Consider the following 12,265-nt stretch of genomic DNA (forward strand, 5'->3'; position numbering starts at 1 on the left):
ACCTTTGGTGAGTAGCTACCAGGAACTGCCTAACAGACAGGCAAAGCCACTGTAAACCACAATTTACAGTAATGCAGTTTACCTGTTTCAGGCAGACATTAACCACACTAGTGCAAATGGCAATGTAGCTATCCACAATAGGGGGCTGCACTCATAGAATCATAGAATATCAGGATTGGAAGGGACCTCAGGAGGTCATCTAGTCCAAACCCCTGCTCAAAGCAGGACCAATCCCCAGACAGATTTTTGTCCCAGATCCCTAAATGGCCCCCTCAAGGATTGAACTCACAACCCTGGGTTTAGCAGGCCAATGCTCAAACCACTGAGCTATACACGTGTTTTGCTGCTGACTGAAATCCCCAGGGTAGAAGAGGCCTCAGTTACTAATTATGGACTTGAACCTGCAAACACTTACTACCATGAACAACCACATTGAGTTTAACAAGACTGCTCATAGTCTTAAGAGCTATGCTTGATACAATGTGCAGGATCAATCCCTAAATGGAGTGCTGGGGATTCTAATGACAGTCACAAGATAAAGCATTATTCAACAGAACTGTTAAAAATTATCTTAAAGCTCAGCAAACGGGTTTGTCGATTTACAATGGCAATTAAATAAAAGTATCAGAGGAGTTCTGAACAGACTTGGAAGTTAACTAAGAACAGGTACTTCCACTGAGTGCTTGGGAAGAAATGGGAAAACAATTTCTAATATTTTATAAAGTCTTTCCAGAATGAACCAAATCCAATTACACAATGGTGACAATAATATTTTCCTTTCATTTTCAATGTAGCTTTTTAGTACAATGCCTATTTTTTTTTTCTTTTTGCTAAGCTGGGCTTGTTTGACAGCCAAGTCTCTTTAACTTGGCCAAAAATGTGAAGAAGACATGACTGGAATAAATGTCCAGGTATCTAGTACTGACAACTGCAGCACTACTTCTTAACCCTACCATAAATGTTTTCAGATAAACTCAAGGCAATTTCAAAAATATGATCTTTTGTGTTTTCAAGGCCTTTAAATATTACCTACATTTGTTTTAATTATGAAATTTCTTTTCAACTGTTTGACAGGTTTAGAATGGTTAGTGCAAACTTTACATTCCACTATATAATAATAAAAATATAATTATCAATAGAACCTTAGCTCTGTTCAGGGTGGATAAAAATCGATGACTAAAAAAAAATCTGATTTTTTAAATTTAAATCGTTTTTTTTAATAAAATGCTTTTTGAGGAAAAAAAAATCTATCTAAAGTCTTATAATTAAGATACATTATAGTTCAAAAATATTTCATCATGGAATAGGGATTATAAATTCTAATTCTATAGTACAAGACAATATATTCATGTAAGGTTTAAGAAAAGTTTTGTAAATGAGTTCCAATAGTTCATGGATTAGGGACCCAATCTATGGGGTTGCACAGGCTTCTGTATAGATTATTTAGGTTAATCTTTCTATCTACTCAATGGGACTCAATGCTCAGTCTAGAAGATGCCATCAGAGATGTTTAGTTTTGCAATTCTCAAACTGTCGATTTGTCTCCCCAGAGGTAACATGCTTGTTAACAGCATAAATGTTTTTAAATAACTAAATAATATATTGAGGTGAGAAACAACAGAGTTCAACCCTACTGTCCCTCTGCAAATTTGTGTACACAGAGTTAATCCCTTACCTCTCTTTAAAAGTGCAAAGTTTCAAAAAGTTCAATGAATAGAAGATTGTTGGGAGCAGAATAGATCTGGACAAGGAGAAGAACTCTGGAGATACATGTGAGACGCGAGGGACATATACTTGTTTTGTTAAAATATTATATGTTTGCTGTTGAAGAAAAAATCCAGAATACTTAACGCTGTTGTTTCAGTTAAATAAAACAATTTAAATGTCTGTCTGGTGATGTTATCCTCCTAATACAGTATGGCAAGAAAATCCTCCAAATATTAATGATTAACCTGTTGAAATTGGAGATAGTTCATCTCCCAGTGACTTCATAAATATCTGCTTCAATTACCTTTGGTAAATGAAATAACCAATCATTCATTTTCTGATATAGCTGTAAAACTAATCTGAAAAGTTTTCAAAATAAATCACTGTTTAAAAATGTATAGTGTGTACCTTCTAAAAATGAAACCTATATCGATCTCTGAGTTGTGAAGAATATGTATTAAGGTTATAACAACCAACAAGAATGCACTTTTATGTAGAAAGCCATGATTAAATTGACTCTTCCCGACTAGTGATTTAAATCAATTTGATTTAAATCAAATCCACCCTGGCTCTGTTTAATGTATTGCCTTTTGTTTGGTAATGGTAATGGCTACTAGTGGTCATTAAAGAAACCAAGAGCACTGTTTATACGTTTAGAACTGTCAGTCCACGAGGTCCTGAACAAATTTCAATTCATGCAGTTACATGCTGCTTATTTTAATTCTTCCGATACTTTCAATAGGATAGAATTTTTCATCTTCACTTCTGCTGCTAAACTGATGCACACTATGGCTGTGAATAAGATCAGCTGCTGGGGATGTTACTTCTCCATAACTATTACCTACTTTACAGAATTGTTTGCAAAGTCCTTTGAGATTTTCAGATAAGACATACAGAACTGTAAAATATCTCCAAACTTATATTAACTCTATTTATACCCCATTCAAACCAGGTGAAGTGAAGTGTCTTTTTCCACTGCAACTTTCAAAAATACTGAACAGACTCGATCATAAGCTGAATTTTTTTAGCAAAAAAAGGGAAGCACCTGAGAAGGGGTTCAGCTTATGAACAGGTATAGAGAGGGAGAGGTGGGACACAGCCCCTCCCCCCAACAGAGGAAGCAAGGAGAGGCAGCAGAGCCAGCAGAGCCAGAAGGGAAGAGGCAGGGCCGGAGTCTCTCTCCCCCCAGCCTCCGAAGCAGCTGCAGCTCTGGGGCTGGCAGGCTGCAGCCATGCCGCTCAGCCCCACGCCCCAGAGCAGGCTGTGGCCGCGCCACCCGGTCTGGCCTGCCGGAGCAGGTTGCGGCCACGCTGCCCAGCCTGCCAGAGCAGCTCCAGCCAGGCCAGAGACATTCTCCCCTGGCCCTCCCCAGATAAGGTGGGAAGGGATGGGGTCATGTGGGGGGTGGTCACAGGGGTTACTCCTCTGACCCCCAGCTCCCCCCCCACCCCCCAAAAAAAAATTTCTCCACCAGTTGCTGTCCCTGCCCGTCAGGGTAAGCAGCTGGTGCGCCGGGACACTTTGTTTACTTAGGTTTACCTCCGTGCTTGCAGACGCTCGAGGTAAACAAACCATCTTGGCCCACCAGCGGCTTATCCTGATGGCCCAGGAGCCAAAGTTTGCTGACCCCTGAATTATAGGGTTGGCTTATGAATGGGTCATAAACATTTTCCATTTTTACTTATCCATCTTGGGGGGGTCGGCTTATAAACGAACCGGCTTATGATCATGTATATACAGTATGTAACTGATCCTGCAAGTGTTCCCACTGAAATCAATTTAGTTCCATGTGGAAGGAAGCATCTACCCATGCAGAGCAACTTACAGGATCAGGGCTTACAACTCAACAGCAAATTAGGTGCTGTATCACAGACTGAACATATATCCATAATGGGTCTATCATCTTTTAATAGATGAAAATCCAAGTCCTTTCACTTAACCTATTTTTCAGACGTTTGCAAATGTTATAGTAGTAGTAATACTGTGGGATTCTAATCGTTCATCATCCAGGAACTTAATACATTTTTCTAGGTTTCTTTGGAAAAGTAGTAATATACTTATGGAGGGGGAAATATTTTCCTCACCAACAAATTTTCATCCTGACATTTTTCTTCAAATTTATTAAGTACCTATTCAAAGCTCCAGATACTTTGTACAATTAAACACATAGAAAATATAATAAAATTGTACATCCAAAGACTTTTCTTACACCAAAAATCTGATGCTGCTTCTTTACTAATAATTAGGTGGTCTAAAATAAGTCAGGAGGGGAAGTCCATCTTCATCACTGAACTTCTTTATAAGAAACAGTTTATTTAAATTATTATTGATATTGACTTTCCATGAACATCACATATTCAATGCTTGCAATTAAGTATATTCATTATTCAACCTTTCAATATGCCATGTTTTTCAGTTAAACTATTATAGACCAACAGCCAAAAGCAATGACATTAGGATTCCCCAAATATAACGTTTTTCAACACAGCTAACTCAACTCTAAAGAAATTTAACTAGAATTTTATCTTCTTTCTCTGTTAATTCACAGTGCTAACCCCCATTACGTCTCGCCCATAAACTCTACAGTAAACTGATTAAAACACAGTAAGAAAACTCAATGTAACTAATGGAAGAAACGGTTAATCTTTGAAGTAGTGATAGACTTTAATAAAAAAAATATTTCCTATAAAAGATCAGTTAAATTGAAAAGGTCCCAAATGTGCTTCAGAACAAGTCATTTAACCAAGGTCACACTACTTCAAATAGCAAGTTATAGCATGGCTGGTGCTGAAAGTATGTTGTGGGTTTTTCAAATCTGTTGAATGACTTTGTCTAGCGATCCACTAAGGAGCTAAACCTGTGTGACTTTTGACTAATGTAAGCAGTCAGATGGCTTATAAGCCTTCCTAAATTCCCTAATTATAAATTTATTACACTCAAATTGTAATATCATCTTGAGTGCGGACACCTGAACAGGCTTCAACATTAGAAATCCTAGAATATTTGGCTTCTTACACTCAGACTAAAGCTGGCCTTTTTAATTAATACGGCTTTTATTCTCTTTTCTTGATGTCCCAGTATCTTTTTAACTTTGTTGGAACACAACCTACACTTGGGGAAGGATATATGTAAAAGATGTATTTGGGAAATAAAAGTGTTATGGCACTTCCTTACCCAAGCCATTGCGATGTGGCTTCATTTTAGTAAAGCAGGATGAAATTTAAAGGTTGACATGCCTCTGACAGCCATTATTTTTATAGAGTGAAACTACTAGCCTGACAGGAAGTTGGAAGGAGCAGTGTTAACCACTTGACCCTGTCCGCAACAAACACAAGTATATGAGTGCCTCAGGTAGAGTTTGATCCTGTTGACATTAATGTGTAGAGTATGCCTCTTTGGAAAGTTACATTTATTGTTGAAGACATAAAACACAGAAATAAACTATTGTGTCCCAATCAGGTGATTTGAATCAGGTGATAAAAGTGAAAGATCAGCCTTGGAGAGCTAGAAAAAGAAAACGTAAGCAAAAAGAGCTTAGGAATGAAAGATTAAAATCTGTTTGGGGTATTAATGCTGCTTTAGTTAAAAATCAAACCCACAGACATACTACCACTCTCCATCCCACAAAAAACTGCACAAAAACCTAGGGATTTGTATGTGTGTATCATCTGAAAAGCTAAAGTTTTAATTGTTATTGCTTCTTATTTTACCATGGAACTCAGTAAACATAGTGTTATATCAGGGTATATCTACACTGCAATTTAAGCCTCGGTTCAGGCTCAAGCCTAACGCCCTTTCAGTCTATACATAAATCACGCTAACCCAAGGCTTGGACCCAGGGTCCCAGGACCATGCGAGGCTGCAGGGTCCAAGCCAGAGTCAAGCTATGACCCAGTTAAAACAACTAGTCTGGAACTCAGGAGATCTGGGTTTAGTTGCCAGCTCTACTATAGACTACATGGCCTTGGGCAAGCAATTTAGGAAATTGCATCATCCCCCTTTTATAGCTGGGAAACAGTAGGAGAAAGTCTCATCTGCTTCAATTTGTCTGCCTTGTCTATTTAGATTGTAAGCTCTTTGGGACACGGACAGTCTCTTACCATGAGTTTGCACAGTGCCTATTACATAAATAGTCTAAGAAAGTGATACATGGATCCTTCAAGCAGCCTGTCTTCTCATTTAGCGCTCTGCCCCATCGAGTCATTGACACTTTTGCAGGAATGCAAGAAAGTATTTCTAACAATTTTCTCACACATCATGCCAAATTAAAACAGTGATGTGAGATCAGTAGTTTGAACCCTCCGTAATCATCCTTCAGATGTTTTATGAATGGCTAACATAGTTAACAACTCCAGAAATTGCTTCACTTTCAGTAATACAAGTTCACATCTGTTCACCTGCTTTCCCTAAATTTACCATTGGTTTTGGGGTGATTCAGTCTGTCTTTTGTATTGTGTATGGCCAACTCGTATTTTAAGATCCATCGGGCAGGAAGCATCCTGCATTGGCACCCAGTGAAATGAATGAGACAGTTCACACCTCGGAGCTATTTTTTCAAGCTCTCTACAAGCATCTCTATCAGTTACACTCACTTCACATTTTGAAAGTTTTCCTCACAACCATAACAACTAGAGAGTTTTTTTGTTTTGTCTTCATTTATTTAATGGAAGTGAAGGCTCTGCACAACAATACAAATGGCTGTCCACACTTTTCTGGCTAGTCTTTTCTGCCACCCAGAGGGTAGGGGGGAGGACTGGCGTACCCTATTTTCTAGGGCTCTGGAGTAATGCAGGCTTTAGAAACAATAGTGTTGTAACAGACATTTCCATGCCAGAGTTTCTTAAACACTTGATGAGTTCCAAGTTACAGTGACTGTTTCCATACATGAAAAGCTTGAGGGCCTGGCAAACTGAGAACTAGGGGCTAGACTGAATGACTCCAATTGGAACCCTAAAAGGGTATAATTAGATAACAACATGGAGATGAAGAGCTAATTCAAGATATTAGGATCACAGGATACATGTCATGGAGTAGGATTAGATATATTTCCACTGCTTCTGCCAAAGTGGAATCATTTTTTAAATCTGATGAAACAGAAAATTTCTGTGGAGGGCAAATTAGGCATTTGAGCTACTACTTAACATAATATGGTAATTTTGTATTGTAATTCAAAATAATATTAGTTTTGTGCCTAACCCTACAAAATTTTATTCATTCTGTTTGTCATGTCAGTGGGACTAATTGTACGAGACATCAGTGAGACTACTCCTCTAATTAAGGCTTACAGAATCTAGCCCTCAGTAAAAATCTCCTGAATGATGTGGTAAAATTGCTTGTAAGCAGTACTGTAATTTTCATGTATAAAATCTGAGTGTCCTTTATTCTTCTGTTTTTATATTATAAACAATACGAACAAACAATCTGAACATATGTTTCTGGCGCATAAGATTATGTTGATACATTATTTTCTAATAGATGATGCTGAAGATACGGGATGAGGCTGCTAGCAGAGCGACAAATTAAACGGTCTAGTTAGATCAGACTCCCACCTAACTGATTCTTACAGTACAACAGTAAATTGGATTAAGACCTTCAAAAAAAATAACCTAACCAGATTAAAGCTCTTTGATTGTCAATGTTTATAGGAGCTCTCACTATGACTGAAAATGGCACAAAGGCTATCAAACCTGACTATGCACATTACAAGAAAATATGTAACTGCACCTTAAGAACGCTGCCATTATCCACCGATCAAATATCATAGTTGCAGAGCAACTGCCATAATGGGGTAAACAAATGGTGCATCTATTCCAGTATCTTACTGCAGACAGCAGCCAACACTGGATGTCTCAGAGAAAAGTATATGTTATTTAGTATTTAAATGAGAGTCAGACCTAGAAATCCTAATCAGAATCACACTGTGCAGGGCACTGTATGAACATGTGACTACACAATTTCTCTGCACCATAATGCACCCAAACATGCAATATTGGACTTATTTATCTTCATAGCTATGCATAGAGCTTTAGACAGATAAGATCAACAGGGCCCAGCCCCAAGGAGTTTAAAGTTAAACAGCATAGGAAAAAAGGTCTCCCACATACCAACTAAAGATTAATTTATGCCCTGAGATGTGAAGCTTGATTATCCTTGCAATTTTTTTCCTAGCGAGTGCCAGTGCAGAACAAACTGAAGTCTCCCATTCGTTTAAAAAAATGTATTAAGGTGTCCTTTTTCAGAATACTACATTGATTATACTTTTGATATTTGGAGTAAACCTAATAAAAAGGGTTATTCTTGGGCACCTTTTAATATTTGGTGCTGTAGAGCAGGGCCAGCCCTAGGTTTTTTGCCACCCCAAGCAAAAACTTTTTTGGCTGCCCCACACCCCAGCGCTGGGCTCTCCCCCCCACCCCACCCTCACCCCGTCATCCCAACTCTGGGCTCTCTCCTGCACCCCACCCGCACCGCCTGCCACCCCAGCGCTGGGCTTCCCCCGACCAGCGCTGACTCCGCCCGCTCTCCCCTAGTCTCCAGCCGGTCCAGCGCTGGCAGGGTCGGGTAAGCAGCGGGGCTCCCAGGCCGCGCGTCAGCCCAGGGTCCCTCCAGCCGGGGCTCCCGCCTCCAGGACCGGCCGGGACTGGGGAGGACAGAGCTGGGGTACCGCCCAGGCAGGGGGCTGAGGAGCCGGGGCAGGGCAGCCCCAGAGAGAGCGGAGCCCCGGAGAGCAGGATGCGGGCCCCGCATGGCAGCGCCCCGGATGCGGCGCTAGGGGGCGGCCGCCCTGCGGCACCTGCAGGTGGCTCCATATGCCCTGAGGGGCGGCCCCCAGCCTGAGTGTCCCGCGCTCGGAGCCCGCCCAGCCATAAGGTGCGGGCGCTGTTCCCCGACATGAACCGCAGCGGCCCCAGGCAGGCCCGGCTCCAGCATTTCTGCTGCCCCAAGCAAAAAAAAAAAAAAAAAAAAAGCCGCGATCGGCGGCGGCAGGTCTTTCGCTCCTAGAGGGACTGTGGGAGCTGCCGCCCCCGAATTGCCGCACGTGCCGCTCCTCTCCCTTGGCCGCCCCAAGCACCTGCTTGTTAAGCTGGTGCCTGGAGCTGGCCCTGGCCCCAGGGCGCCCCCAGTGCAGGACGCGCTGCTGCTGCCGCCCAAGCGCCAAAATTAAAAAAAGAGGCTGGCTGGAATGCCACCCCTGAAAATGTGCCGCCCCAAGCACCTGCTTGGTTTGCTGGTGCCTAGAGCCGGCCCTGCTGTAGAGATATTTTACTGATGTATCTAACTTGTTAATAAAAAAAAGAAAGTTAAAGGTTGGAGTCAGCAACCTGCAAAGCAAAATACGATGCTGAAGAACTTACTATAATTCAAGGGTGATGGTGATCAATTTTGACAGAAAAAAATTACTGGGATAACAATTTGCTGTTGAAGTGAAAAAAGAGAGAAAGTATTGAGCAATGTTTGCAATGCCTAAACAAGAGAGGGTTTTTTCAGATTCTTGTACAAGAATCTGAAAGGCCCTCCTCTATAATGAGGCTCTGAAGCCACCACATTCATGAACTCAGATATACCACAAGAGTTCTTTGAGGACTAGTGGAGATGCAAAGCAAAGGAATCACTTACCACAATAAAGACAAATTTAAAGGGTGAGCTGCCCAAAAAGACACAGAAAACAGTTTAAGATAATAGTACAATGACAGAGGAAGTGATAATTTAAGAGGAAATAGTTGCTAAGCAACATAATTTGAGGGAAAATAAGAACCACATTTATACTAAATGGGTATATATTACTATGATAACAACTGAGGTCAAAGGCCTAGATTGAATAGCTTTTACAGGAAAATTGCTGGCAGTTATTGGCTTTAAATACAAAGGATGACCCCACTTTACATACACAGATGTCACTTGAGTCCTAATAGGAAAAAAGTCTGTTAGAAGGTTGGAGGCACTGGAACCATAATCATAGCAGAATCAGGAGCATAGGAAAGTGAGTCATATGCAACAAGTAACTGGCCTATAAGGGAAACAAATTCTCTTTTTCCATCTAAACCCATTCACTGAAAACAAGGGGGGGAAACAAAAACAAACAAACAAACAAACAAACAAACAACTGACAGCTAAAGAAAGATTTACTGAGCAAAAATACAGACTTCACTCGAGCCACATGTAAACAGCCAAAATGGTGCATAATGTACTTCTGGTATACTGTTTCAGCCAGACAAACAGTACATCTAAACCCATTAGAAAAGTAAAAAAGTAAGACCAAAAATACCCATTCAACCGAGTTAGGACTTTTAATGTCTGATTGCCTATTTATCATTGGAAAATGTGAGGTATGCAGCTTCATAAAAATAATGATTACCTACATCTTGTCTGTATTAAAACAGAACTTCAGAAATTTATGTCAAAAAGTTAACTTTATTATTTCAAGGTGTAACCTGAAAAAAAAAAAAAAAAAAAACATTTTTTTTTAGTAATTATTTTCTTGAGCAGCACTTTGGAAAGGACTTTTAGGTTTCCTAGATAATCTTTATTACTTCTCACACCTCAAAGAAACAAAATAGACTGCTTAATTGTTCAGCTGAAGTTAACTGAGCTCATGCTCTTAACTTCTGATAACCAAACTGTTTGAATTGACTACCATGTTGTTTGAATTGCCATATCTGCTGGGTGAGTTTTACATGAAACTACTATTTAGTACCAGATCAAAAGACTGAGAAAAGTAAAAGTTTAATTATTCAAAAAGACAATAGAATAAAAACACTTAATAGAAGGGGAAAATATATGATATAATGTACCGGTACTAAACTTCTGAGCCAAAACACTGAATAAGAACATGTATAACATGCTTCAACTACTTCCCAAATGGTTGGTTTCAGTAATGTTTTTAGGCAAGCTAGCAAAAGTAATCCATGTAAACAAAGGAAGGCACATTCAAACTTTGAAAACCTTGTCAAAGATGCAGCCAGGCATAATGGCCAAGGGTAAACCAGTGTGCAGCACAAGGACTTGATAAAGGCAAGACAAGGCTAAAGAGGAGAGGAGGGACAGATCACATGTTTGGCAAATGTCAGTTGGAGGGTTTGGAAAGGACATGCTTCCTCTTAAAATATCGGTTTTGTGAGAAGGCATTCCTAGTCTAAGGGCTCGTCTACACAAGGAAGTTAGTGCAGAATAAGCTAGGGTTTGAATATAAAGCACAACAGCTATTCAGCACTAACTCCCAGCGTGGACAAACTTATTCCACACTAAGAGTGCGTTTGTGCAGTTTAGCTTAGCCCAAAGGCACTCTAGGGTACGTCTACGCTACCCACCGGATCGGCAGGTAGTGATCAATCTATCGGGGATCGATTTATCGTGTCTAGTGTAGATGCAATAAATCAATCCCCAATCGCTCTGCCGTCGACTCCTGTACTCCACCGTGGTGAGAGGCAGAAGCGGAGTCGACGGGGGAGCGGCGGCAGTTGACCCCGCACTGTGAGGACGCGAGGTAAGTTGACCTAAGATACGCAACTTCAGCTACAAGAATAGCATAGCTGAAGTCGACGTATCTTAGGTCGATCCCCCCCAGTGCAGACCAGGCCTTAGGGCCTATCTACACAGGGGAGGGGCTGAAGAAGTGTAGCAGAGCAAATCAGTCCAATTTATCATTTAACTCATAGTACATAAACCAGACTAATAGTGTGCATGTAGGACGGGTGTGCCTCTTTCAATTTGCATCATTTTGTACATATGGCAGTGGCTTGGTGCATACTAAGCACATTGCAAGTTGGCATCAAGAAGGCTGAGAGCATAAGGATTACAGCAGGGGTGGCCAACCTTTGGCTCCGGAGCCACATGCGGCTCTTTAGAAGTTAATCTGTGGCTCCTTCTATAGGCACTGACTCCAGGGCTGGAGTTACAGGTGCCAACTTTACAATGTGCCGGGGAGCGCTCACTGCTCAATCCCTGGCTCTGCCACAGGCCCTGTCCCCACTCCACCCCTTCCCGCCCCCTCCTCTGAGCCTCCTGCATGCCACGAAACAGCTGATCGGGAGGGAGGCGGAGGAGCTGATCGGTGGGGCTGCCGGTGGGTGGGAAGTGCTGGGAGCGGGGCGGGGAGGAGGGAGCTGATGGGGGGCTGCTGACGTATTACTGTGGCTCTTTGGCAACGTACATTGGTAAATTCTGGTGCCTTCTGAGGCTCAGGTTGGCCACCCCTGGATTACAGGAACCCACCTGGGTCTTGTATTTACATTCTAGTTCACCAAAGGGTGTCATGGGAGGTCTCTAATAAAAGCTTATGTCACACTGGTGATCAGTATCACTGGGAAATGCATGTACAGATGGTATGTGAGAAGTTTATATATACACACACTGAAAATTATGTTCTTGAGGTCAATGTCTAGGGACAGGTCACAAGCAAAGGTGAAAAGCAGGTTTTCTTTCAGACAAGAAACATTTATCTGTTTATATATAAATTGAATATTCTCTGGTTCACAATGGGCAACCAGTAGCATTCTAAATCAAATGCTAATGAAGAGCTGGCAGGGACTTCAGAAGGAAACTAACAGGAAGAGGTAAT

At 41.2% G+C, this 12,265-nt stretch overlaps 1 protein-coding gene across 6 annotated transcripts in view; it reads right to left on the reverse strand.

The window, feature by feature from the left end:
* The window catches only part of SDCCAG8 (serologically defined colon cancer antigen 8), a 158,443-nt gene that overhangs the window by 142,255 nt on the left and 3,923 nt on the right, over positions 1-12,265 (reverse strand). The window lies entirely within an intron of this gene.

Source organism: Terrapene carolina, unplaced genomic scaffold (assembly GCF_002925995.2).
Source record: "Terrapene carolina triunguis isolate 2854851 unplaced genomic scaffold, T_m_triunguis-2.0 Scaffold85, whole genome shotgun sequence".
Classification (NCBI taxonomy): Eukaryota; Metazoa; Chordata; order Testudines; family Emydidae; genus Terrapene; species Terrapene triunguis.